Raw genomic sequence first — 27,228 nt, forward strand, 5'->3', positions numbered from 1 at the left:
CCTCACAATCATGGGGAAAGGCAAAGGAGGAGCAAAGGCATGTTTTATATGGCGGCAGGCAAGAAAGCATATGCAGAAGAACTGCCCTTTACAAAACCATCAGATCTCATGAGACGTATTCACTGTCATGAGAGCAGCATGGGAAAAAACCCATCCCCATGATTCAATTACTTCCCACCAGGTCCCTCCCACGACAAGTGGGGATTATGGGAACTACAATTCAAAATGAGATTTGGATGAGAACACAGCCAAACCGTATCACCATGCATCTCCTGGGGGACTGGTTCACAGGCAGATTCTCATACAGTTCATATGGGGTGGGGCTTGAGATTCTGCATTTGTACTGTGCTGCAAGTTGATACTTGTGCTGCTGATATTGATCACAGTTGGAGTAGCAATGTGTGAAAGAGACATTCTCAAAACCTAATGTGTTCTTAAATCACCTGGAGGGCTGGTTAAAACAGATGTCACTAGACTTCAACACAAGAGTTTCTGATTCTGCAAGTCTGGGATAGGACCCACTAGTTTGCATTTCTAACAAGTCTGCAGGTAATGTCACTGCTGCTGGTTCAGGGATTACACAGAGAACAACTTGTGGAGAATATTACATTAAAGCTGTGTGTTGTTTTGTTTTTTTTTTTTCTTACTTGACTCAGAGAAAGGACCTATTTCATTTATTTTCTTCCTTAGGCTATTTGACCTCTTGGCTACCACTGTTATCCAGAGCACACTCTTCTAAAGATGTTTGCTCTATGTAAAATATTTGAAAGCTAACACCAACTATATATACATATGAGTTAGGCGAAGTAAAATTTGATCTGTAGAAAAATGAGGTTAATCTACTTAATCTACTGCTTTCATCATATTTGACTTCTGATTAAAACAGCATTGTACTCTCACAGGGAAATCTTTAAGTGCTTTCTATGCAATGTCTTCTACTAAAAACTCCACTTCATCTTTTAACCATTTTTTTCCACTACAGATTTCTCTACTGACTCCAGTTAAACTATTGCAGCTGGGTTTCCCAAAAGAGATTATTTCTTCGTCCATGACATCTCATTTTTAACTCAAATATTGCTCCCACCATCTTTCCAAGTCAAAATTAAACGTACCATCAAAATCCATTCCAATTATTCACTGTTAGGAAGATCCTTAAGTAACCTGTTTCAAATTTGTTTTCTCTTGTCTCTGAAGTCTATATTTTATTGTGTCTGTTATTTACAACTTTGCATATGGATATTTAAGATACTGGGATTAAGAGATGAGATCTTTTAATTTTTCATTTTGCCCAGGATTCAAAGCTTGGGTAGTGCTTAAGGGCGTGAGTTCAGGAATTAGACTATCTGTGTTTAAAGCTGTCACTCTCACATCTCTTCTGTGAATTGGGGTAATAGACAATATTTCTAAACCACAAGAAGATCAGAGATATTCTAAACCACAATATCTCTGATACTGGAGTGATAGGACTGCTCAAAGGTTAAATCAGCTATTTTACGGAAAGTGCCTGGCACAGTGCATGGCACATAGCACTCAATAAGCAGCAATCAACAAATAACATGGTATTGGGCACTCAGCAATCACTTTATTTAAAGGTGAATGAGAGGGTGGATGCCAGAGGCAATAAAGACTTCGCAAACAAATTTTTGGTAATTTGTGAATTAAAGTGACTGGTGACTAATGGCTAAGTGGTTAGAGTTCCTGGTGGGCTTTGGCTGGGCGGCACTGGCAACAGATACCTTTGGACAGTTTTGTGGAGTGTTGGCACCCGTAGGGATGATTAACCCTCTTACAGTTTTAACCGACAAAGTCTTTCTAGATAACATTGAAAAACACTTGAAAGACATTTGAACATTTGCTTTGTCCAAGTATTCCCTACTGTAAGCAGATTTGTTAAATATAAAGACAGATATATATGTATATAATACTGAAAGCAGTTACAAATTATACGTTACCTCCAAGGATGATTAGTTCTGCAGATCACTCTGGGAGAATCCTTTAAACAACAAATTCTTCTGCTGCATTTAAAGTGTGATTGATTATTAGAAATTTGATTTAAGGTGAAACTTTTCATGAAAACACTGAAAGTAGGATACAGATATAAGGGGAAATATTAGAACTTGTTGGTGTAGACAGTAATTTGATTTAAATTTTTTTTTTAAGTATCCGGGTACACTATTCTAAACTTAAATAAAGCCACCTGGGAAAATTTTTATTTGAAGAAAGGATGTTTCTTAAGGGCTCATATGGAATATGAAAACATTTCTGTTTTTCCAGATGAACACTTTATCATTTGAGGTAGAGAGAAAAATATATTTTCTCTGTATTTTTCAAGGAATAAATTGATGCAAAATGTTTTCAGTAATTTAATTTTTAAAGATAAACAGTTTCTATTTTCTTTTCTATCTTGTTCCTTTTCAATGTTATGAGACATTCATCATAGCAGATATTTTGTATAAAACTGGCTTTATTTCAAAAGCTTGATTATATCTTGTTTTGCAAAGATTTTATTGGAACTATGTATATATTTTTAACATTACTTAAAGTGAACCACTTATATGGAATAGACTCTTTCCAAATTGTTGCTACTCTTTTATACAGAAATTTAGTCACCAGAAGTAGTTACAATGATCTCTTTTCTGCTATTATGCACCACATACAAAGTTAATTTTCATGGAATCTGTGCATCATTTGATTATCAGTTTCCACTCATTGTAGGAATAAGACACCATACATATTTTGGGAAGGACTGATGAGCTAACATAACGTTTTGAATTTGAATCATAATTTCTGTCTGCCTTTAGTGCCATACAAATCATCAAATGTTTAATTTGAGTGAGTCTTTAAAATTTAAGAATAGAAATGGCTATGTGAAACTCTATCTTTGTTTAGGTTCAACCAGGTGAATACTATGCTGTGAGAATGTGACTGAAGGCAGTGTTTATCTGTGGGACATCCAGGGTAGCTAGGATGAAAACAGAATCATTTTATGGAGGTAGCTGGTATGTGGTACAAAAATACACAGTAGGAAGCATAATTTGATTTGCATATGCACTCATTTGTGCACTGAAACTTGCCTGTATTCAGGTTCCCATCTTTTCCAGATAAAGGGGTCCAATATATTAAAAAGGTTAACCCAATAATATTAGAACATCTGGATGTTATTTTTTCCCATTCATTTATTTCATCTTAAAAAAATGACTATAACTTTAATCTCAGTTCTGAAGAACCTGGATTCTTAAACTGCTGTAAGAGAATGGATTCATCAGATCAACTTGTCTTAGGGTTTGTAAAGTCTCTTTAGACACAGAATCCATGCTTTTAATTAAACCTCACTCCACACCCCAAAATATAAAATACATCTTATCAGAATTTACTTTATTGAAGTAGAAGAGGAAGCCATAATGCTCCTCCTGCTCTAACGTCTCTCTCATTCCCTCTCCTCTTTCCCTGCTGGATGGTCCTTGAGGCATTCTGTGAAAGCCAAGGGTCTTCAGAAGCATGGATGGAAAACGCCTGAGGATCTTGACCCTCGTGGTGTCAGGAAGGGAATTAAGTTCTTTGAAGAAGGAAGGTTTTGAGACAAACAGATATGGAATTATGAAGATGGATCCAGAATCCAAACACCTTCACTTCTAGCCCAGTTATATTTGATAGCTTGTGTTGCACTGACATATGCTTATATGCCTATGCTTATGTGATTAATTAATATGATTATATGATTAATTAATTATGCTTGTATGATAAATCACTAGGCCATTTGGAACAAAAGAAGGTGCACGTCATACAGGATTGAAAAGGACTGGAGAAGAACCAGAGGTTTGAGTTGAAAAAGAATTATGAGGTATAAAGATTTACATCTTGTTTTCATAATCTTCCACGATATTCCTTCTTAATATTTACTTAATTACTATGATGAACAACAAATAATCATCGGCTGCTTACAACACAGAATCATCTGGCTGAGGAGGCTTTGATTTGGAATCACGAGAGCAGGTTATGATCTCAGAAAATAAAATATTTGTTTCATGTCTCGCCGTAACTACTACTAACATATTTAATAAAGAAAATAATGAATCGGTCTCTTTGCATGGCCAGCTTCCTTCTTATCCCTCAGGGATCAGGTTAAACTTCATTTCCTCAGAGATGAATCTCAGCAGATTCTGCCTGTCATTTTCTGTAATGACACTTGTTTATTTCCCACAAATGAAATAATCCCAGTTTATTCTTTTTGTATTTATTCCGTTACTATTAATCTTTCAGCACATCTAAACTGTAAGCTCTAGCATAGGGTAGGGTTCATGTCTTTCTTGCTCACTGTTGAACATCCAGCAACTGGCACAGTTCTCATCATGTAGCAGATGCTCAATAGATAATTATTGAACTAATAAATGAATATATTTATATAGATTGCTATCTCATGAATATCTTAACATAAATTATATGTAAACGCTCTTTAAGATGCATATAACATATATTCACATATACACATTTTGAATTCATATTCAGTTTTGAAAAGTTACAGTTCACCATGGTCCTAAAATTGTTAGTGATAATTATTGGATGACATCTTGATGTGCATTTGTGGTGCTTATATTCAGTTACCGAGTTCAATGAGCAAACTTCATGAGAAAACGTTCAGCCATATGCTGCTTCGCAGTTGCAGTACATTGGAGACTAGTCACAGCTTTTCTTTCAATGACTTTGAATTTCCAAATGGTTCCGTGGCTTCCATTTTAGCTTTCATTTTTGGCTTTCTCTACAATTGCTGCAATATTACATGACAAAATTACAAGGAAAGATCAAACAACATAAATATTTTCTATTCCCTAGGGTACTTATATCTTTGAAAACAATAATGTAGTCGAATTACTGAATCAGGTTTAGTAAGCATCTCACAGTGTTCTAATCAATTAGTCAATTAATCAATTGACCATCTGTTTATTGACAGCCTCTATAGAGAGCGTTGTGATATAGACATATAAATATATACAGAAGGATCTCTTTCAGTAGATAATAGAATTTCTATTAGTGATCAAAATGTTACTCTGAAAACAAGTTAATTACTTAAGCCAACTAACATTAATTGTATGTATAATCAAGGTAACAAGAAGTGAACCATCATTGTTGGGAGATTTAATGGAGGGGTTAAGATTTAATCTTGGCTTTGAGTCATGGTATTTGGAGAGATGATGGCTTTTTCAGGAGCTGGTGGGAGTGAAAAGGAGCATGCACAAAACTTCAGGCATTGTGGAAGAAAAGGGGACTTAAGAGATTTGATTGAGCCAATCTCCTGGGAAGCAGAAAGTAATGAAGTGGTGTTTTTAGGGTGAGATAAGTTCATAGAAGGCCTTAAATGTGGAGCAGTTTCATGCAATGTGTAACAGGGATGGATTGTTTTCCTTCAAGTAACTCAATGATGTGATGCAAAGTGTATTTTAAAGAAAATTAACCTGGTAGTGATATGCAGAATTAGTTTAAAAAGGAAAAATGGAGTTAAGTAGAAGGAAATAAAGATATATGTTTAGAGTTTCATTTCTCAAGAAATTCTAGTTTTTAAAAACACACTTCCTTAAATATAGTTTCTGACTAGAGCAATATAAAGTATGAGTCACTCACAGCTTAAACATGACAAGTTGCGTACTAAATGAAACCTAAATTGTAGATGTATGATTTAGAGACATTTTTGCTCATGAAGATATATTCAGTTAAGCATCTCTTACCTACTGTTCTATTGAATCAAAACACATATCAACATCTCTGTGACAGTTCCATGGATGAAATGTTTTCATTAGGTTTATGATAATAAACTAAACCCAGAATAAATTCATAAAGAGTGTGTCTGTAACGATAGGAAATGAAATGAGAAGAATTTCATAATGCTATCTCAATCACATTCAAATGGATCAGTAGATAGTGAGCGGGTGATTACCATTGGTCTATTTCATACGCGCATACAGCAGATGTTTTCTTTAAACACCTCCGAAAATGTGTTTGATGCTGAAATACACAATGAATACAGTCTTAAAAAGACTGAAGACTTGAGACGGATGCCAGGAATGAGAGAAAGTTGGCAGCATCTGGGGCCACGTCAGGAGGAGAATCCACATTTCCAAAGGTGACAAAAAAAAAAAAAAAAAAAAAAAACAGTTTAATTTGCTCTTGGATTTAATTCCAGGATTTAAATGTAGTTTAAAAAAAGCACTGCATTAGATTTAGCTACATGAACAGCTAGAATAATTTGATTCCCAGAATTAACCAGTTACTTACTATCTAGTTGAGCCAATCAGAAACCTAGGGTCATCTTTGATACATTCTTTATTACCATAACCCTCATCCAATCCATTACCAAGTACTGATTTTACTCACTACATAACACTGTAATTACTCAGCTTCACATCATTCCTGCTGTTACCACCTTTGTCCAAAATGTATCATCTCTTTTCAGAACTTCTGGTATTATGTACCCTGCATTCACACTGGCCTTTATCGAATTTATTCCCTACTTAGCAGTCAGCATGATCTTTTATATACATTTCCCCACCACCAAATCAAAATATTTCTATGACTTTACAGTCTTGGGAAACAATCCCAAATTGTTAACAATGAATGACTAAAGTGACAATGACTGTGACCTCATTGCTGCCTATCTTTGCAGGTTCATTGTCCCCTGCCTGCCTCCAGGTCTTGCCATAGGAGCCATTCTTTTTATTGCCATCATGGTTCTGTGCACATGCTCTTTCTTATATTTGGAAGGCCCTCTGCCCTGCTTTTTCCTGCTTAATTATTATTCATTCCTTGAATATCAGCTTTAACTTACTTCCTAAAGGAATACTTCTTTGAATTCCTAGTTAAAAACATACGATATTGTTATAGCGCTCTTGGTTCATGTTTCTTTTCCTCAGAGCACTCAACTCTTCTGTAATTATGAACTCATCAGCCGGATTTTTATTTTGCATTTGTTTCCTGTTCAAGATTTTGTGCTCTCTAAAAGCCAAGGTCACGACTCTTTCCTGTTGCCATTTTGGGCCCAGCACCTAGCCCAGTAGCTGGTATATAGTGAGTTTTCACTCTGCTTTCACTCCACATTCATGGCTGGTACTTCCTAAATCCATTACCACACAAACCATTGCTTTTCCATCTGTGAAATGGAGAACAACTAAGTCTCACTTCTATGAAAATATATTCCTTGTGGAAGTACCTACTCAAGCTAAATACAGCATATCCAGTCAGACTAAGAAATTCCCTAAGACTTTCTGACGCATTCCACTCCTAAGTAAAAACCCAACAGAAGTACATATGTATGTCCCATAGAAGATATGTTTAAGAATGTTTAAGCAAGCATGATCGCAATAGATAAATTCAGAAAGCAATCTTTGTGCATCAATAACACAATGAATAAATAAATCATGATGTATTCATACAATTGAAGTACCACCCACAATGAAATTGGATGAATTGTTGCTACATTACAACAAAGTATATGGATGTGGCAAACATAACGTTGAGCAAGAGAAGCCAGAAAGAAAAATGATACATACTGTGTGCTTCTAGTTACGTAAATTTGAAAAGTATGGAGAACTGATTGATGACAGTAAGAGTTAGAATAGTGATGAATTTTAGGGGGCTATGATGAGATGTGGGTAATAGGACCTGCTGAGGTGTTGGTAAAATTCTATTTCTGGGTCTATTTTGTGGCTACATGGGGATATTTGCTCTGTTAAAGAAAATGAATGGAACACACATGAATTTGTCCATTTTTCTGTATGTCTGTGATACTTAAAGTGAAAAGTTACTGTTTCTGAGAGAGTAGATTATTTAAATTTTGAATCACTTCAATTTGTTATAATGCCTTTTATTATAAAATGATCATTTATACTTTGAATGTATTGACTTATATACATTCCACTGACTGTTAGCTACTGAGATACACTTCTCTTGTCCTATAGTTAGACATTGGCTAAATTCTGTAATAATAGATAGCATTAAGCAAGCGTTTATTATGTGACAGATACTGGACCAAATGCCTTCCATGCAATATCTCGTTTAATCTCCATGACAACCATGTATACAAGGTACTCTTATTTTCATCCTCTTGTAAATGAAGGTGCTAAAGTAGAGAACTTCAATAATGTAAGGAAGGTAACAGAATTAATAAATGGTGGAGCAAGGATCTGAACTGAAATTGAAAGCTCTAGATCTCATATCTTAACTGTTATTCTGCCTCTCCATAAAGATGCCAAATAAACTCATTAATATTTTGATATTAATTTATATATAAGAACTTAAATGAAAAAGTTTGAATAATGATACTTATTACAGGCTTTCCAGTATTGCCTGAGTGATAGGCCTTTACATTATAAATGCTTACATAATTAGACTACACATGAATTTAGGGAATTAAACTAATGTAATTTCTTAGCCCAGTCAGTACAAGTAAATTCAGTCAAAGTACAACAGCTAGGGCTTGAAAAGTTCTTTAAGGATATGGGCAAAGCAATAAAATAACCACTATTTCTCTCAAAATGAAAAATAGTATTTATCTAGCTAATGTACTACATTTTATTTAAAAAATGAGAAAATAATTTACAGCTATATATTTGAAGAGTGAGTGAATGTAATTTACCAAATTTCCATATTAGTATAGCCTGTTATAGAATTAATAGCCAAGTTTTCATAGCAAGTACTGTATGTTTACAAATGTTCTCAAATAAATTTTGGTCACTCCCATTGATTAGCTTTTATAACAAAATGTTTGAAATATATAAAATTATTAATCTTCAATAATTTTTACAATGAAAGCAAACTATCTTGAAATTTAAATTATCTTAATATATTCATATAATCCACAAGTGATTTTGAAATGTCTGAGTACAAGCATAAGAAGACATACATGGTGCTGATAAAACTTGATGAGTTAGCAATAGCAAAAAAAAGTGTTACCACTAACACTACAATCAATCATTTTTCTTATCCTGGAGAACATCCTAAAATAAAAAAAATAATTTGGTAAGATTTTAACTGTAGAAGTGCTTTGTAACTGCTTATATTAGGAAATATATAAATTATTTATTAGAAGTTAAAAACTGCTAACAGTTACAGCACAATGATAACTGCTGATATTAATGCAAAAATAACAGTAGTTGGCTATGTGCTGAAAGTTTCCTCCCAGTAAATGGAAAAAGGAAAAAAAATCACATGAGCTGAAGTAGTTACAGAAAATGCCCTAGAGTCATTGAAGGCAATAACAATTAATGTGGCTTTAAGAAGCTAATCTCCCAATTCTGCTGTCCTCCAGTTTTCTGTTGATCTAAACCCAGAAGTCCCCTTGGGTTTAATGAACAACCAGTAATCATGCTAAGAATCAACATGTTTCTGTCATTACCTCTGAGAACTAGCCCTATCATTCAATTATTGCTATTCTTTCCTGTATATATTTCCTTGGGTCCCAGGTTTTCTGGTATTATTATTATTATTATTATTATTACTATTATTGAGGCAGGGTCTCGCTCTGTTTCCCAGCCTGGAGTGCGGTGGCATGATCTCAGCTCACCGCAACCTCTGCCTCCCCGGGTTTAAGCAATTCTCGTGTCTCAGCCTCCCAAGTAACTGGGATTACAGGCGCACATCAACATGCCTGGCTAACTTTTGTATTTGTATTAGAGACGGAGTTTCACCATGTTGACCAGTCTGTCTCAAACTCCTAACTTCAAGTGATTCAGCTGCCTGGGCCTACCAAAGCTCTGGGATTACAGGCGTGAGCCACTGCGCCCCAGCCCTCTGGTATTGTTTTAAATAAACCTCTCTCTCTCTCTCTCGATATATATATATATATATATGTGAAATTATATATATATATGAAATTATAATATATGATTTATATTCTTCTAAAACTATTTTAATATTTCCTTGATTACACTGGTAAATGTAGAAGATAAAAACTTTAACACAATAGCTTTATTTTTATTCCATTATATTTCAGACTTGGTTGGATATCAAGAACAATGTTACTCACTCAGATTTTCACCTTGGCAAAATATTTCAGTAAAGTTAAGTTTAGTTTTTTGCAACTCACTTACCCTGAAATTGATGATGTCTGCTTGATGGTAAATAAATACCAATGACCATGAGCTAAGTGAACAAAGTAAGGGCTGCAACGATTTGTTAATAGAAAAGTGGGACAAATATTGCACTTCCTAAGGATGGGATGACTAATCAATCATCTGTGTCTCAAGACAGACATAAAACAAGGGAACCGCGTGCCCTGCCTTGACTTTTTCTTGCATTCTGTTTTTTGTAGGTGGCAGTCATTTTTTATTCTTTTTTTTTTTTTTGCATTGTTTCTTTTTTATTTTTCCATAACTTATTGGAGTACAGGCGGTATTTGGTTACATGAGTAAGTTCTTTAGGGATGATTCGTGAGATTTTGGTGCACCCATCACTGGAGCAGTATACACTGCATCATATTTGTAGTCTTCTATCCCTCACTCCCTTCCTAGTATTCCCCCCAAGTCCCCAAAGTCCATTGCATTGTTCTTATGCCTTTGTGTCCTTATAGCTTAGCTCCCACTTATCAGTGAGAACATATGATGTTTGGTTTTCCATTCCTGAGTTACTTCACTGACAATAAAAGTCTCCAATCTCATCTAGATCACTGCAAATGCTGTTAATTCATTCCTTTTCATGGCTGGACAATATTCCATTGTGTGTGTGTGTGTGCGTGTGTATATATATACATATATAAATATATTCTCTATCCACTCGTTGATTGATGGGCATTTGGGTTGGTTCCACGATTTTGCAGTTGTGAATTGTGCTGCTATAACCATGCGCGTGCAAGTATCTTTTTCAAATAATTACTTCTTTTCCCCTGGGTAGATACCCAGTAATAGGATTGCTGCATCAAATGGTAGTTCTACTTCCAGTTCTTTAAGGAATCTCCACACTGTCTTCCACAGTGGCTGTACTAGTTTACATTCCCACTAGCAGTGGAGAAGTGTTCCCTGACCACCACATCCATGCCAGCCTCTACTGTTCTTTTATTTTTTTTTTTATTTTGGCCATTCTTGCAGGAGTGAGGTGGTATAGCTTTGTGTTTTTGATTTGCATTTGCCTGATCATTAGTGATGTTGTGCATTTCTTCATATGTTTGTTGGCCATTTGTATATCTTCTTTTAAGAATTGTCTATTCATGTCCTTAGTCCACTTTTTGATGGGATTGTTTGTTTTTTTCTTACTGATTTGAGTTAATTGTAGATTCTGGATACTAGTCCTTTGTCAGATGTATAGATTGTGAAGATTTTCTCCCACTCTGGGGGTTGTCTGTTTACTCTGCTTACTGTTCCTTTTGCTGTGCCAAAGCTCTTTAGTTTAATTAGGTCTCAGCTATTTATCATTGTTTTTATTGCATTTGCTTTTTGGTTCTTGGTCATGAAATCCTTGCCTAAGCCAATGTCTAGAAGGGTTGTCCCAATGTTATCTTCTAGAATTTTTATAGTTTCAGGTCTTAGGTTTAAGTCTTTAATCCATCTTGAGTTGATTTTTGTATAAGGTGAGAGATGAGGATCCAGTTTCATTCTCCTGCATGTGGCTAGCCAATTATCCCAGCACCGTTTGTTGAATAGAGTGTTCTTTCTCCACTTTATGTTGTGTTTGCTTTGTGGAATATCTGTTGGCTCTAAGTATTTGTGTTTATTTCTGGGTTCTCTATTCTGTTCCATTGGTCTATGTGCATATTTTTGTACCAGTACCATGCTGTTTTGGTGACTATGGTCTTATAGTTCAGTTTGAAATCAGGTAGTGTGATGCCTCCAGCTTTGTTATTTTTGCTTAGTCTTGCTTTGGCTATGCAGGCCCTTTTCTGGTTCCATATGAATTTTAGAATTGTTTTTTCTAATTCTGTGAAGAATAATGGTGGTATTTTGATGGGGATTGCATTGAATTTGTAGATTGCTTTTAGCAGTATGGTCATTTTCACAATGTTGATTCTACCCATCCATCTGCATGGGATGTTTTCCCTTTTGTTCATGTCATCTATGATTTCTTTTGGCAGTGTTTTGCAGTTTTCCTTGTAGAGGTCTTTTGACTCCTTTGTTAGGTATATTCCTAAGTATTTTATTTTTATTTTTTCGCAGCTATTATAAAAGGAGTTGAGCTCTTGACTTGATTCTCCATTTGGCCACTGTTGGTGTATAGAATAGCTACTGATTTGTGTACATTAACTTTGTATCTGGAAACGTTGTTGAATTATTTTATCAGTTCTAGGTGTTTTCTGGAGGAGTCCTTAGGGTTTTTGAGGTAAACACTTATATCTTCAGCAAACAGTAACAATTTGACTTCCTCTTTATCGATTTGGATGCTCTTTATTTATTTCTCTTGTCTGATTGCTCTGGCTAGGACTTCCTTCCAGTACTATGTTGAAGAGGAGTGGTGAGAGTGACCATCCTTGTCTTGTTCCAGTTCTCAGAGGCAATGCTTTCAACTTTCCCCATTCTGTATTATGTTGGCTGTGGGTTTGTCATAGATGGCTTTTACTACATTAAGGTACGTCCCTTTTATGCTGATTTTGCTGAGAGTTTTAATCATAAAGGGTTGCTGGATTTTGTTAAATGCTTTTTCTGCATCTGTTGAGATGATCATGTAATTTTTAATTCTGTTTATGTGATGTTCTGGGTATCTCATTCTTCCTGATTTTAGCTAGGAGGGTTGTATTTTGTTCCAGGAATTTATCCATCTCTTCTAGGTTTTCTAGTTTATGTGCATAAAGGTGTTCATAGTAGCCTTGAATGATCTTTTGCATTTCAGTGGTGTCAGTTGTAATATGTCCTGTTTCATTTCTTAGTGAAGTTATTTGGATTTTCTCTCTTCTTTTCTTGGTTAATCTGGCCAACAGTCTATTAATTTTATTTATCTTTTTGAAGAATCAGATTTTTGTTTCATTTATCTTTTGTATTTTTTTTTCAATTTCATTTAATTCTGCTCTGATCTTGGTTATTTCCTTTCTTCTGCTAGGTTTGGGTTTGGTTTGTTCTTGCTTCTCTAGTCTCTTGAGGTGTGACCTTAGAGTACTAGTCTGTGCTCTTTCAGTCTTCTTGATATAGGCATTTAGGGTTATGAACTTTCCTCTTAGCACTGCCTTTGCTGTATCACAGAGGTTTTGATAGGTTGTGTCATTATTGTCATTCAGTTAGAAACATTAAAAATTTCTATCTGGATTTCATTTTTGACCCAGTGCTCATTCAGGAGCAGGTTATTTAATTTCCATGTATTTGCATGGTTTTTAAGGTTCCTTTTGGAGTTGATTTCCAGTTTTATTCTACTGTGGTTTGAGGGAGTGCTTGAAATAATTTAAATTTTCTTAAATTTATTGAGGCTTGTTTTATGGCCTATCATGTGCTCTATCTTGGAGAAAGTTCCATGCGCTGTTGAATAGAATGTGTATTCTGTAGTTGTTGGATGAAACGTTCTGTATATATCTGTTAAGTCCATTTGTTCCAAGGCATAGGTTTTTGTTTGTTTGTTTGTTTTCTTTTTTTGAGATGGGATCTCGCTCTGTCGCCCAGACTGGAGTGCAGTGGCCCAATCTCGGCTCACTGCAAGCTCCATCTCCTGGGTTCATGCCATTTTCCTGCCTCAGCCTCCCCAGTAGCTGGGACTACAGGCACCTGCTACCTCGCCTGGCTAATTTTTTGTATTTTTAGTAGAGACGGGGTTTCACTGCATTAGTCAGGATGGTCTCAATCTCCTGACCTCGTGATCCGCCCACCTCGGCCTCCCAAGGTGTAGTTTAAATCCATTGTTTCTTTGTTGACTTTCTGTCTTGACGATCTGTCCAGTGCTTTCAGTGGAGTATTGAAGTCCCCCACTATTATTGTGTTTCTGTGTATCTCATTTCTTAGGTCTATTCATAATTGTCTTATAAATTTGGGAGCTCCAGTTGTAGATGCATATTTCTTTAGAATTGCGATATTTTATTGTTGGACAAGGCCTTTCATCATTACATAATGTCCCTGTTTGTTTCTTTTGACTGCTATTGCTTTAAAGTTTGCTTTGTCTGATATAAGAAAAACTAACCCTGCTCATTTTTGGTTTCCATTTGCATGAAATGCCTTTTTCCACCCTGTTACTTTAATTTTATGTGAGTCTTTATTTGGTAGGTGAGTCTCCTGAAGACAGCAGATAGTTGATTGGTGAGTTCTTATCCATTCTGTGATTCTCTATCTTTTAAGTGGAGAATTTAGGTCATTTACATTCAATGTTAGTATTGAAAATGTGAGGTATAATTGCATTCATTGTGATTTTTGTTGCCTGTGTAATTTTTTAACTTGATTTTTGTTTTATAGGTCCCATGTGATTTATGCTTTAAAAAGGTCCTGTTTTGATGTGTTTCAAGGATTTGTTTCAAGATTTAGATCTCCTTTTGCAGTTCTTGTAGTTGTGGCTTGGTAAAGACAAATTCTCTCAGCATTTGTTTGTCTGAAAAAGACTGTATCTTTTCTTCATGTATGATGCTTAGTTTCACTGGATACACAATTCTTGGCTGATAATTGTTTTGTTTGAGGAGGCTGAAGATAGGACCTCAATCCCTTCTAGCTTGTAGGGTTTCTGCTGAGAAATCCGCTGTTAATCTGATAGGTTTTCCTTTATAGGTTACCTAGTGCTTCTGTCTCACAGCTCTTAAGATTCTTTCCTTCGTCTTATTGGATAACCCAATGACAATGTGCCTAGGCAAATGGTTTTTTTTTTTTTTTTTTTTTGTCTTTTTGAGATGGAGTCTTGCTCTGTTGCACAGGCTGGAGTGCAGTGGTGGGATCTTGGTTCACTACAACCTCCACCTCCCGGGTTCAAGCAATTCTCCTGCCTCAGCCTCCCAAGTAGCTGGGGTAACAGGCATGTACCACCATGCCTGGCTAATTTTTGTATTTTTAGTAGACACGGGGTTTCACAATGTTGGCCAGGCTGGTCTTTAACTCCTAACTGCAAATGATCTAATTTCCCAGGTGTTCTTTGTGCTTCTTGTATTTGTATGTCTAGGTCTCTAGCAAGGGTGGTGAAGTTTTCCTTGCTTATTCCCCCAATTATATTTTCCAAGCTTTTAGAACTTTGTTCTTCCTCGGGAACCCCGATTATTCTTAGGTTTGGTCGTTTAACATAATCCCAAACTTCTTGGAGGCTTTGTTTATATTTTATTATTCCTTTTTTTTGTCTTTGGTGGATTGGGTTAATTTGAAGACCTTGTCTTTGAGCTCTGAATTTCTTACTTCTAACTTCTTATTTCTAAAATTGTGTCCAAAGTTTCCTGATTTTTTTATTTTTTTTTCTTTAAGCTATCTACTTCCTTGAATATTTCTCCCTTCACTTCTTGTATCATATTTTGGATTTTCTTGCATTGGGTTTCGCCTTTCTCTTGTTGCTCCCTGATTAGCTTAATAACTAACCTTCTGAATTCTTTTTGGGATTTCTTCTTGGTTTGGATCCATTCTTGGTGAACTAGTGTGATTTTTTGGCGGTGTTGAAGAGCCTTGTTCTGTCATATTATGAGATTTGGTTTTCTGGTTCCTTCTCATTTGGGTAGCCCCTGTCAGAGGGAAGGTCTGGTACTGAAGGCCGTTGTTCAGATTCTTTTCTCCCACAAGGTGTTCCCTTGATGTAGTACTCTCCACCTTTTCCTATGGATGTGGCTTCCTGTGAGCCAAACTGCAGTGATTGTTGTCTGTCCTCTGGGTCTAGCCACCCACCCAGTGAGTCTCTCCGGCTCCTGGCTGTTACTGGGGGTTGTCTGCACAGAGTCCTGTGATGTGAACCGTCTATGGGTATCTTAGCTGTGGATACCAGTGCTTGTTCTGGTGGGGGTGGTGGGGGTGCAATGCACTCTGTGAGTGCTCTTAGATTTGGTGGTTTAATGCTCTATTTTTGTGCTGCTTTGCTTCCTGCCAGGAGGTAGTGCTTTCCAGAGAGCATCAGCTATGGTATTATGGGGAGGAATTGGTGGTGGGTGGGGCCCTAGAACTGCCAAGATTATATGGCCTTTGTCTTCAGGTACCAGGGTGGGTAGAGAAGGATTATCAGGTGGGGGCAGGGCTACGTGGTCTGAGCTCAGACTCTCCTTGGGCGGGTCTTACTGTGGCTGCTGTGGGGGATGGGGTGAGATTCCCAGGTCACTGGAGTTGTGCACCTAGGAGGATTTTCCTGCCTCTGATGAGTCATGCAGGTTGTCTGGAAAAGTGGGAGAAAGCTGGCAGTCACAGACCTCACCCAGCACCCACACAAACCGACCGGCCGGTCTCACTACCACTGTGTACCCTGTAAGAGCCCTCAGACCGTTTCCAGGCGGAGAGCAATGTTGGCTTGAAAACCTGTCTCCCACTATCTGCCTCCCAGCTGAGGAAAAAAGGCCCTGGTTCTTCCCCCACCTGTGGAGTTTGCACACAGGATTTGCACCCTGCCCCATGTTCTGGCCAGGAGGTTTCTCACCCGGTTCAAATTGTTACAAAGTTCAGCTAGAGATTTCTCTGTCCCTGTGTAGTTTTACCCCCCGCTCCTCTTCCATTGGATCCCTGTGGTGCCAGGCAGGAATGGTCTGTTAGGGGACCCAGAGAGCCCCCAGGGCCTTTCTCCTGCTTCCTCTACCCCTGGATTTTGCTCGGTTCTCCAAATTGACTCAGCTCCAGGTAAAGTCAGAAATGTCTCCCACAAACAGAACTTCAGCTTCTCCAGTGGGAGTGTGTGTTTCTCACACCTGCAGTTGGGGTACTCACAGTTTTGGGCGGTCCCCTGGGTCCTGCAAGAGTAACCCAGTTCCTTCAGAGGGTCTGTGGGTCCTCTTGGGCCTCAGACTCTTTTTTAACACAGTGACTTGGACATTTGAACAAAGCTGGCACATGAGATGAAACTCTTCTGCTGTTCCTAGCACAAGACTGCCATTAAATTGCCTTTTTCTTATTGTAGGTATTTTGCCTGGAAATTATCACCATGCTATTTGAACCAACGTCTATTCTCAATTATATAACACAAATTCTTATCAATTACCTCATTTTGAGACCTTACAGTAAGGAGGGAAGCTATACAAACTCTTTTCTTCCTCCTGTTATTGTTTAGTAGAAGCTGAATGTAACAGTCATGAGACAGAGATGAAGAAAGTTAGTGGAGACTACCTACAGAGACCCCAGTCAGGGTCTAGCCTGTCCTTCCTTATTCATTTTATAAGATTAGTCAGCTGGAGTGGATTTGAATAGAAGAGGCTTTGCCCTTATGATTCTTTTGTTCTGAAATAGTTCTAATCCCTATGACCAGCTTATATCTTTATATTGGTAACTGATGCCCTTTTCCCCTATCCAGCCCTCTGGGATCACTCATAATGGTGTGCCTGCCAAAGGCTCCTGTTTGCATTCTCATTCATAGGGTTATCCTTGAGCAATGGAAACTGCTTCTTGGGGAAGTGAGGTTCCTCCATCATCAACCCAGCTGCACAATTCACCCAGAGCCAGTGACTAACTGGCACAGAGGATAAAAAAGCCCAGCTACTTTGCCTCAAAGGCAAGAGAGTTCACTGTGCAATTTGCACTCCCTCTTTCCTTTGGGATCAAACAGGCTAGACATCACTTGAAACCACATCCTGACTTAGTCTTTCCCTTTCTTTAGAGTGTACTCCCTCAACGAATTCCTTGTTTGAGTGTCCCCATCTCAGGTTTTGCTTTTAGGGACTCTGACCTAAGATAATACCCAAATTGCATTTGTATGTTTAAAACCCAGTACAAATGGCACTTTGTCAGCAAATCTTTCACTGGTTGCACAGAAGCAAATCATTGCTTCCTCTCTTTGAACTCTGTACATTCCATGAATTGTAGCTATTAATAATGTGGTTTTGTTCCTCACTGGGGTGGATATCCCTCAAGGCTAGTCCTTATTCTTAGTCCCTTATCCACCTCTTCTACTTCTTCCTATGCATCTCTATCTCTTGCTCTTTTTCTCATTCTCTCTCTCCTCCAGACCCTACTTCTCTCCTTAAAGTGTGAGCTCTTTCTTGACTCTGGACTTTTGTTTTTACTATTTCCCATGCCTAGAACCCTTTTCCCCTCACAATGCTGATTCACACTCGACATCTCCCCTCAAGTCACCTCTCAGATGTGCTTTCTTTGACCCCCCCACCCTGTGCTAACTGCTCTCCTGAATTGTCTTCTGTTGTACTCATCTGTATTAGTGTCCCAGGGCTGCCATAATACTACCACACATAGGTGGCTTATGCAGCAGAAATTCATTTTTTCACAGTTCTGGAGCCTAGCAGTCTGAGATCAGGATGTTGGCAAGGTTATGTTCTGAGAGCTCCAGGGGAGGAGCCGTCTTTATCTCTTCCTAGCTCCTGGTGGTCAGTGATTGTCAGTAACCCTTGACTTTAATTGGCTGGTAGACACATCACTTAGATCTGTACCTGTTTTTGCTCAGCGTTCTTTACTGTGTGTGAAGTGTCTCTGTGTTGGAATGTCCCCTTTCTTATAAGGCCAAGAGTTACACTGGATTTGGGACCTACCCTTATTCAGGATGTTTGAATTAAGTGCAACTTGATTAGATGCAAAGGAACTAATTTTAAATAGGTTAATATCCCAGGTTCTGGGTGGACATGAATTTTTGGGTGGACATTCTTCAACCTAGAACACCTTCATAATATTTACCACAATCTTTATTTGTTGGGATTACTCTCCTATATGTCTTTTGATTGTCTCTTTGTGCATGTCATGTTCATAGTTGTATCACAGCCTCTAGGTGAGGACCCGATACTCAGGAGACATTTGAATGCTGGTTGAATGAAAGAGGGAAAACATTTTTCACACAAAGGCACAAAGTACTGGGACAAAATTATTATACCTGCTAATTAAATATGCAAGTAGGGAATGATGCAATGCCTACAAAAGGGAAGGACCAGTTTCAATCATAATACACTGAAATGATGTTCACAAATCATTTATCAGCTTACTCTTATACATCATTCAAAAAGTGAATCTTTTGTTTGGAATTCAATTTTCCTTTGCATACATTAAAAATATAGATATATGTATAGTCATATGTTGCTTAACAATGGGGATATGTTCTGAGCAATGCATCTTTAGGTGATTTTGTCATTTTGTGATCACAGGGTGTCTCTACACAAACCTACATGGTATAGCCTACTGCACACCTAGGCTATATGGTATAGCCTATTACTTCTAGGATACAACCCTAGAGAAGATGTTATTGTACTGAATACTGTAGGCAATTGTAACACAATGATATGTATTTGTCTGCCAAAACTTATCTAAACATAGAAAAATGTATGGTAAATATACAGTATAAAATATGAAAAATAGTATACCTGCACAGGGCATTTACTGTGAATGGAGTTTTCAGGACTGGAAGATACTCTGGGTGAGGCAGTGAGTAAATGGTGAGTGAACATGAAAAGCTAAGAGATTACTGAAGACTGCTCTAGATTTTATAAAGGCAGTATACTTAGGCTACACCAAATTTATTAAAAATTCTTTCTTCAATAATAAATTAACCTTAGGTTACTGCAACTTTTTTTACTTTATAAACTTTTAAATATTTTTAAGTTTACTCTTGTCATAACACTTAGCTTAAAACACAAATATTGTACCGCTATATGAAAGTATTTTCTTTAACCTTATTTGATAAGCCTTTTTCTGTTTTTATTTGTTTATTTTTTATTTTTTATTTTTTTTATTTTTTGTCAAAAACGAAGTCACAAACACATACATTAGCCTAGGCCTGCAGAGGGTCAGAATCTTCAATATTATCATCTTCCACCTCCACTTCTTGTCCCACTAGAAGGTCCTCAGGGGCAAGATCATGCATGGGGCTGTCATCTCCTATGACAATGCCTTCCTCTGGAATACCCCTTGAAGGACCTGCCTGAGACTGTTTTACAGTTAACTTTTATTTTTTTCGCAGAAAGAATGTACTCCTAATAACAATAAAAACTACAGTATAGTAAATGTGCAAACACTAACATCATCATTTACCATCATTATTAAGTATTAGATAATGTACATAATTGTATGTGCCATACTTTCATATCAGCAATGCAGTAGGTTTGCATATGCCTGTATAACTAAAAACGCGCGAGTAATTCACTGCACTATGATGTTAGGATGGCTAAGATGTCACCAGGGGATACGAATTTTTCAGCTCCTTTTTTTTTTTTTTAATAGCACTACCGTTGTATATTCGGTCTGCTCTTGAGCGAAATGTTTTTATGGGATACTTGACTGTAATGTAAATTATATAGATGATAGATAGATAGATAGATAGATAGATAGATAGATAGATAGATAAATATTATGGTAGGATTTAACCAGGAGAATTATGGTCAACTCAAATATCATAGGGCTTTATGTTACATAACCATCATATTCAATCTACTTTGAATATGAACTCTTTTGGAGAATGTATCTTTTTGTTTCAACAGATAAAATGATTGCATAAATAGATATGGGCTGCAATTTTCAATAACAATGAGATATATTCAGAAGCTCAATGGGGCTAGTGCTAATGAGGAAAAAAATAAAAATCTTTGCTTATAAATGATGTTTCACATATTAATTTTAATTAACTTTATAGCACTCAATGTATGGTATGGCACATTAGCTTCTAAGTTTTATTTTGGTTATTTTGGTTAGTTTTTTTTTTTTTTTTTTTGAAACAGTTATAAGCCTGAATTGGATAGTCAGTATCATTAAGGTGTGTACTACAGAGAATGAGCCAGAATTAACCACGTGGGTTCTATTAGCAGTTCTCAGAATAGCCACTGCATGACTGTCAGTACTTCGGAGTAATGGTCAAGTTGTATAGCTATCGAACTCTAGGTTTAGCTGTGTGACCATTGACAAGTTACGTAACCTGTCTTTAAATTGGTTTCCTCTTTTTTAAACTGGGAGTAATATTGGTACTTAACTCAAAGAGTTATTGTGAGGATTTAATGAATGACCATATACAAAAGTGTTAAAAATGGTGCCCTGTAGTAATACAAGCCCTATAAAAAAAACTATTGTTATTATTACATGGTATTGCTGATAATTAGAAGTTATTTCTGAGAGTGCAAAAACCCTTTCTCTTAAGATAGGATGGCTTTGGATGTCCATTTGGATAAGACTGTTTTTTTGTTTTGTTTTGCTTTGCTTTTAATTATTTCTCTTTTTCCCCAACTAATTGAATTCAATTATTGTTGTTTATTGAATGTGATTTCAGAAATTTGGTCTGCATTTTAGTTGTTAAATAACGGTTTTAACTGAGTGGGAAGAACAAAGGATAATTGTTATTTTCTTCTGGTATACAGCTCTCAAGTGTTTGAGGTTTTTGAGGTTTGCCAGTACATCAGTGGAATATCAAATGACAGGATGAGACCTAGAAGACACATGTAAGATTCCAAAATGCATGCTGTGGATGAATGCAGCAATATGAGATGAGTACTATTTGGGGTGAGTATATTTAGGAAATTCTAATTTAGGAACTTTTTATTATTATCTATGAAAAAACTCCTTTTATTTCCCCCTAGTCAGATTTAGTCTGCAATGTATCCTGACCACAATGGCTTGGGATATAACCTGTATCCAATAATCTTACTCTAAAATCTGCTGGCCAGCAGCCTCTGTCCTCAATGATGTTATTTTGAGATCTCATACCTACTGAGTGAGATACTTGAAAGCAGAGCACAAAGCATCTTACAGTGTTATCAATTCTGTTCTCTCCATCTGGAGCTAGCCTAAAGGTTGATTATATTAGAATATTTTAGCATAATATTAAATTAGCACAAATCATTTTGATTGGACATTTTAATATTGTGGCAGCTATTATTTACTTCTTGTATTTTTTGGTGTTCTATTCTCTTAAACTACAAAGATGAAAAGGTGTTTATTTTTACAATGTGGAAAATACCAGCATAATCACTGTTAATCTATTTCTTCCTGTCACCCATTGGTTTTCTTTCAAACAGTATTTTTGTATATTCTTTTCCTTCTGTTCTCATGACAATATATTGTGTGCTAAGCTTTTCCTACCAGGTTACAAAGTAACGTGATAGCAAGTCATCTTAGATTTGCCCACTAGAGCAAATTTATTTATTTTAGACATTTACAATAGCAATTTATTACATGTATCTGTTCTATTTTTGAAATTTCTTACTGGTAGGAAATTTTAAAATGTAATCTTCATGGATTAAAAAACTTCAGAGTCCTCTCACAATGAAGACTATCCCAGACATGAAAGCAAATTTGTTTGACTAATCTAACTCAAAATCCTAGCAATAGGTCTGTCAGGCATGGCTGGAACCAAGTGCCGTGAGGATATCATTGTTACCTGGTGTATTAGTCAAGGTTCTCTAGAGGGAAAGAACTAATGGATATATAATATATAATTCATATATATTATTCATATATATTATTCATATTATCCATAATATGAATATTCATATATTATCCATAATATATAATTCATATATATTATTCATATATATTCATATATGTCATATGAATAACATATATGAATTATATATATATACACATACACACATATATGAGTTTGTTAAGTATCAGCACGAGGATCACAAGGTCCCACAATAGGCCATCTTCAGACTGAGGAGGAAGGGGAGCCAGTTCAATTTCCAAAACTGAAGAACTTGAAGTCTGATGTTCAAGGGCAGGAAGCATCCAGCACAGGAGGAAGATGTAGCCTGGGAAGTTAGGGCAGTCTCTCTTCTCACGTTTTCCTACCTGCTTGTATTCAAGCTGCGCTGGCAGCTGATTAGATTATGTCCCGCTCTCCCCCTCCCCGCCCCCGCCAGATTAAGGGTGGGTCTTCCTGTCCCAGCCCACTGACTCAAATGTTAATCTCCTTTGGCAGCACCCTCACAGACACACCCAGGATCGATACTTTGTATCCTTCAATTCAATCAAGTTGACACTCAGTATTAACCGTCACTCCTCGTTTCTTTCTATTCGCCCAGGCTGGAGTGCAGTGGCGAGATCTCGACTCACCGCGGCCTCCCGGGTTCACGCCATTCTCCTGCCTCAGCCTCCCGAGTAGCTGGGACTACAGGCGCCCGCCACCATGTCCAGCTAATTTTTTGTATTTTTAGTAGAGACGGGGTTTCACCGTGTTAGCCAGGATGGTCTCGATCTGCTGACCTCGTAATCTGCCGGTCTCGGCCTCCCAAAGTGCTGGGATTACAGGCGTGAGCCACTGTGCCCGGCCCTCTTTTTATTTTTCAAATCTGCTAAGTCATTGTTGGAATCATGTAGTCACAATTAACAGACTTCTATACTCTCAAGTGCAAGTCTTTTAAAAAGGAGACATTGGGGCTTTCTCGTCAGCTTGACAAGGTCTTGGGCCTGATTCACATTAGCCCAGTGGATGTGTTGCCTAGTAATAGATATCGTTTGAACTGCTGGACTTTGTTCAAATACCCACTACAAAAGCTTCATCTTTCAGATTATTATGACTTTCTTCATTGAAGTTGTTGGATTTTTAATAGTTATCCAATAATTCTAGATTGACTTTAAGTCCAGAACTAGACAGAAACGGTCAACAAAGGCTTGACCAATAGTAAAATGCACTATAATATTTCAGAAATACCATTGACCATTTGTTTATCCCAATATTGTGATTTTAAAAATTATGATCCTATGTTTTTGCATTTTCCATGTTGTAAATATGTTTATAATTTTAATGAAAATCAGAAGCTATTTCTTGACTGCTAAAAATGCACAATATGTGTGTTTCACCACAATGTAGTCTATGAGATTCTGATTAGGCTTTGGATTCAGACTTCTGGGAGTCAAATTTCAGCTGTTACTTAATCTCCCTAAATATTTGTTCTGTCAGAAAATATGGGCACAAATTTATTGGGATTAAATGATCAACTGAGACAGTGAATGAAAAGGAGAAATGTGGTGGGTATTATTTTCCTACTTAAATTTTATGCCATACTTCAAGATAATCATTTCTCCATTTTAAATATATGAATTCTTAATAATTTCTACTTTGTAACTGGTATAGATGTATCAAGTAAAAATCTGTATCAGGTTAAAAAGTTTATAATTTTAGAAGAATGTCAGTGATTGAGTGATGTGCCACTTTCTCTATTATTTGCTGTATTCTGTTTTATTCATTAAACTTCCTTTGTAATGCATTTCGTTTTTCTTTTTCTTTTTTTTTTTTTTTTTTTGTAAATTTTGTTTTAAATTGAAGATTCTCCTATTTTAGAGCTTCGCAGTTGGTAAAGTGATCGCAGAACAGACCAGGTGCTGCTTACTGGGACTTCCAAATTCTAAAAGCTGAGAAGATTAACCTTTTACCAAAGACAGTGTGCCCCAGAAATTGGTCAATAGGCCTCTTTGTTTTTCACTGAAATGTCAGGGCTCCGAAATATTTCTTTCTCTAAGCACCTGCCAAAAGTCAATGGAGAAAAAGAGGACATAAAAACAGAGGGTTGACTCGTATTTATAATCTTAATGACTTTGATAGTTTGTTGAAAAGCGTCTTCCTCTTCGTAAGATTGACAGAGAAGAAAGCACTAAATGCTGGACACTGGCGGCCCAGACAGAAGTTAAGAAAGACAAATATTCCTTTGTGGACTCTCTTGCCTTTTTACAATACTGCTGGTTTCTTGTGAGGAGATATATACTCCAAGGGTCACTATTAAACATGTGGTATAGCTTTTACTTTCATATATTTGTGAAAAATGAAGCAAGGTCTGTTGGCTTACAAAAGCAACCTAAATTATTTGGTGAGATGGTATGATAAATTTTGCTGGTGGAAGAGAGGGAAGGCAATGACATTCAATCACCCCAATGATCTGTCTTATAGAACTCATCTTTATTCCTTCACTTTTTATTATAGAAAAAGAGGGCTTTCAGAGAAATCAGACATTGATTTGTTTATCATGTGATATTAATAGAAAGGATCCATAGTTACAACCAAAGATGTGAATAATAATAACTAAAACTTAATATTTCATTGCTTTTAAAGCTCCCTTAAATACACACTGTAATTGGATTTACTCTGCAAAATTATAAGGGCTGTGTGGTGTATATTCTTTCATTTTATAGATGATAATACAAACTCTAAGAAAGGTTAAGTGTTTTATCTAAAGTGACCCAGATAGTCAGTGGCTGACTTGGGAACCGAATTTCATTGTTTCTATTTCTTACCCAGTGTTCTATTTTACCACACTGTCACTCAGACACTTAAAGTGACATCTTTGTGGATGAATTAAAAAGAAATTCTAAGAAATTGTTTTCAAATGTGTAACAATCATCAGCCGATGTGAATATTGGCAAGCCACAATCCTTTTTTGTTTAATCTTTTAGAAGGGGATTTTCACCATGTTGAACTAATAGAAATCATCTCTAAGTTCATAGGACTGTGATTTCATTTATGTTTCCAAAAGCATGGTGAGCTTCACACAAAACAATTTTCCGTCTTTTAAGTCTTGCTAATCCACTTTAAGCTAGGCAAAAGTCACACATCATCTCAGCTGCTGTGATCACATACAAACCACCTCCGCTAATCTCTTCAAAGGGGATTTTCCTTTGCACAGGCAGACTGCACAGCATGGGACTTACAGTTAGTACCTTGCAAAGTTTCCCAAGTTCATTTATAATTCCGCCTTTATCCTGAAACTATAGCATGTAAGGTCTCCTCCAAACAATTCCAGGCCCTTTTACAGCTGTCGCTGGTTTTCTCCCTAGCTTTCTAAATAACTGATGAAGTCGACGATGCAGTCATTACAGCAAGGAGTGACTGTGATTCCTATTATTTATTTGCAGATGGAAAAAGAAAACTACCCTGATATCTGACACATTGAGTTTCCAGGATGAATCAGAAAATATTGGTTGTTGGGTTTTCTTAGCTTGGTAAGATAAATAAATAAATAAATAAATAAATAAATCTGTCTTGTGTCTCTGAATGCAATTTCCATTTTAGACATTTAAGCATGAGTTAGTTTCTAACACATAATGAATGGCATTATAAATAAGTTTCAGTGGTTGGAAAAATATAAGCACATTTATAACAATTGGGCAGAAATATGAAACTGAAAGAAGTTTGCAAATCCCAGCTTGATACATTTCATCTTAAAACAAGCAAACCTACACAATTTACATAATTGCAGAAAAAAAAGAAATAGGTTTAATCAGTGAATTTAAGGATATTAATAAAACCTTTTTTGCTATGAAATTTGTAATGATATTCTGTAACTATGTGATTTAATTCCTGAATTGTAGCTCAGGAAGTTTGTTTTCATGTTCTTGTGTATTATAACTTTGGAAAAGTTTTTTTTTTTTCTTTTTAGAAACACCACTATGATTCAGTGAAACACATCCTACCTGACTCACTTCAATTCAGACGGTAACTCAGTAGAGCATGTGATCATTAACTGGGTGATCATATATCCCTTTGTTGTTATTTGACAAAATTTATAGGATTCTAAATTCAACTTAGTGCTTCTGCTGAGATTGGTACTTGAAATACTGAAAAATGAGGCAGAAGCTCAGGGAACATTCTTTCTAGAGAACCTAATATTATACCACCAAAATCTTTTTTTCTTTTCTTTTCTTTTCTTTTTTTTTTTTTTTTCGAGGCTGAGTCTCACTCTGTTGCCAAACTAGAGAGAAGTGGAATGACCTCGGTTCACTGCAACCACCGCCTCCTGGGTTCAGGTGATTCTGCTGCCTCAGTCTCTTGAGTAGCTGAGACTACAGGTGAGCGCCACCACGCCCAGCCAATTTTTGTATTTTTAGTAGATACGGGGTTTCACCATGTTGGCCAGGATGTTCTTAATCTCTTTACCTTGTGATCCTCCCACCTTACCCTCCCAAAGTGCTGGGATCACAGGTGTGAGCCACTGCTCCCAGCCCACAATCTTTTATTTCTCTAAATAAATTCATTCACAAAAAATTTTGCAAGGTAGATACCTTGGCAAAAATTCATATAAATTTTAAGGACCTTGAACTGGATAAAGCACATATTCTTGTTTCTTTCTTTCTTTTTTCTTTCTTTTCTTTTTTTTTTTTTTTTTTTTTTTTTTTTTTTTTTTTTACATATATTGTCTATCCTAAAAGTTACATCTTGGTAAAAGAAAAGACAATAATTTTTCATGATCACAATTATTGATTGCAATATTTGAAAATAGATTCCTTCCTTCCTTCCTTCCTTATAGCCCTAACAAGGAGGAGTTAAGTGGAG

General features: G+C 36.5%; 1 long non-coding RNA gene across 1 annotated transcript; it reads left to right on the forward strand.

The window, feature by feature from the left end:
• The first annotated feature begins 3,750 nt into the window (after positions 1–3,750).
• On the forward strand, positions 3,751–27,228 carry LOC105479599 (uncharacterized). The gene is made up of 5 exons (XR_985986.2): positions 3,751–3,841; positions 21,323–21,464; positions 25,812–25,898; positions 26,336–26,391; positions 27,203–27,228. It is a non-coding gene; the product is annotated as an uncharacterized lncRNA (long non-coding RNA).

Source organism: Macaca nemestrina, chromosome 2 (assembly GCF_043159975.1).
Source record: "Macaca nemestrina isolate mMacNem1 chromosome 2, mMacNem.hap1, whole genome shotgun sequence".
In the NCBI taxonomy this organism is placed as follows: Eukaryota; Metazoa; Chordata; class Mammalia; order Primates; family Cercopithecidae; genus Macaca; species Macaca nemestrina.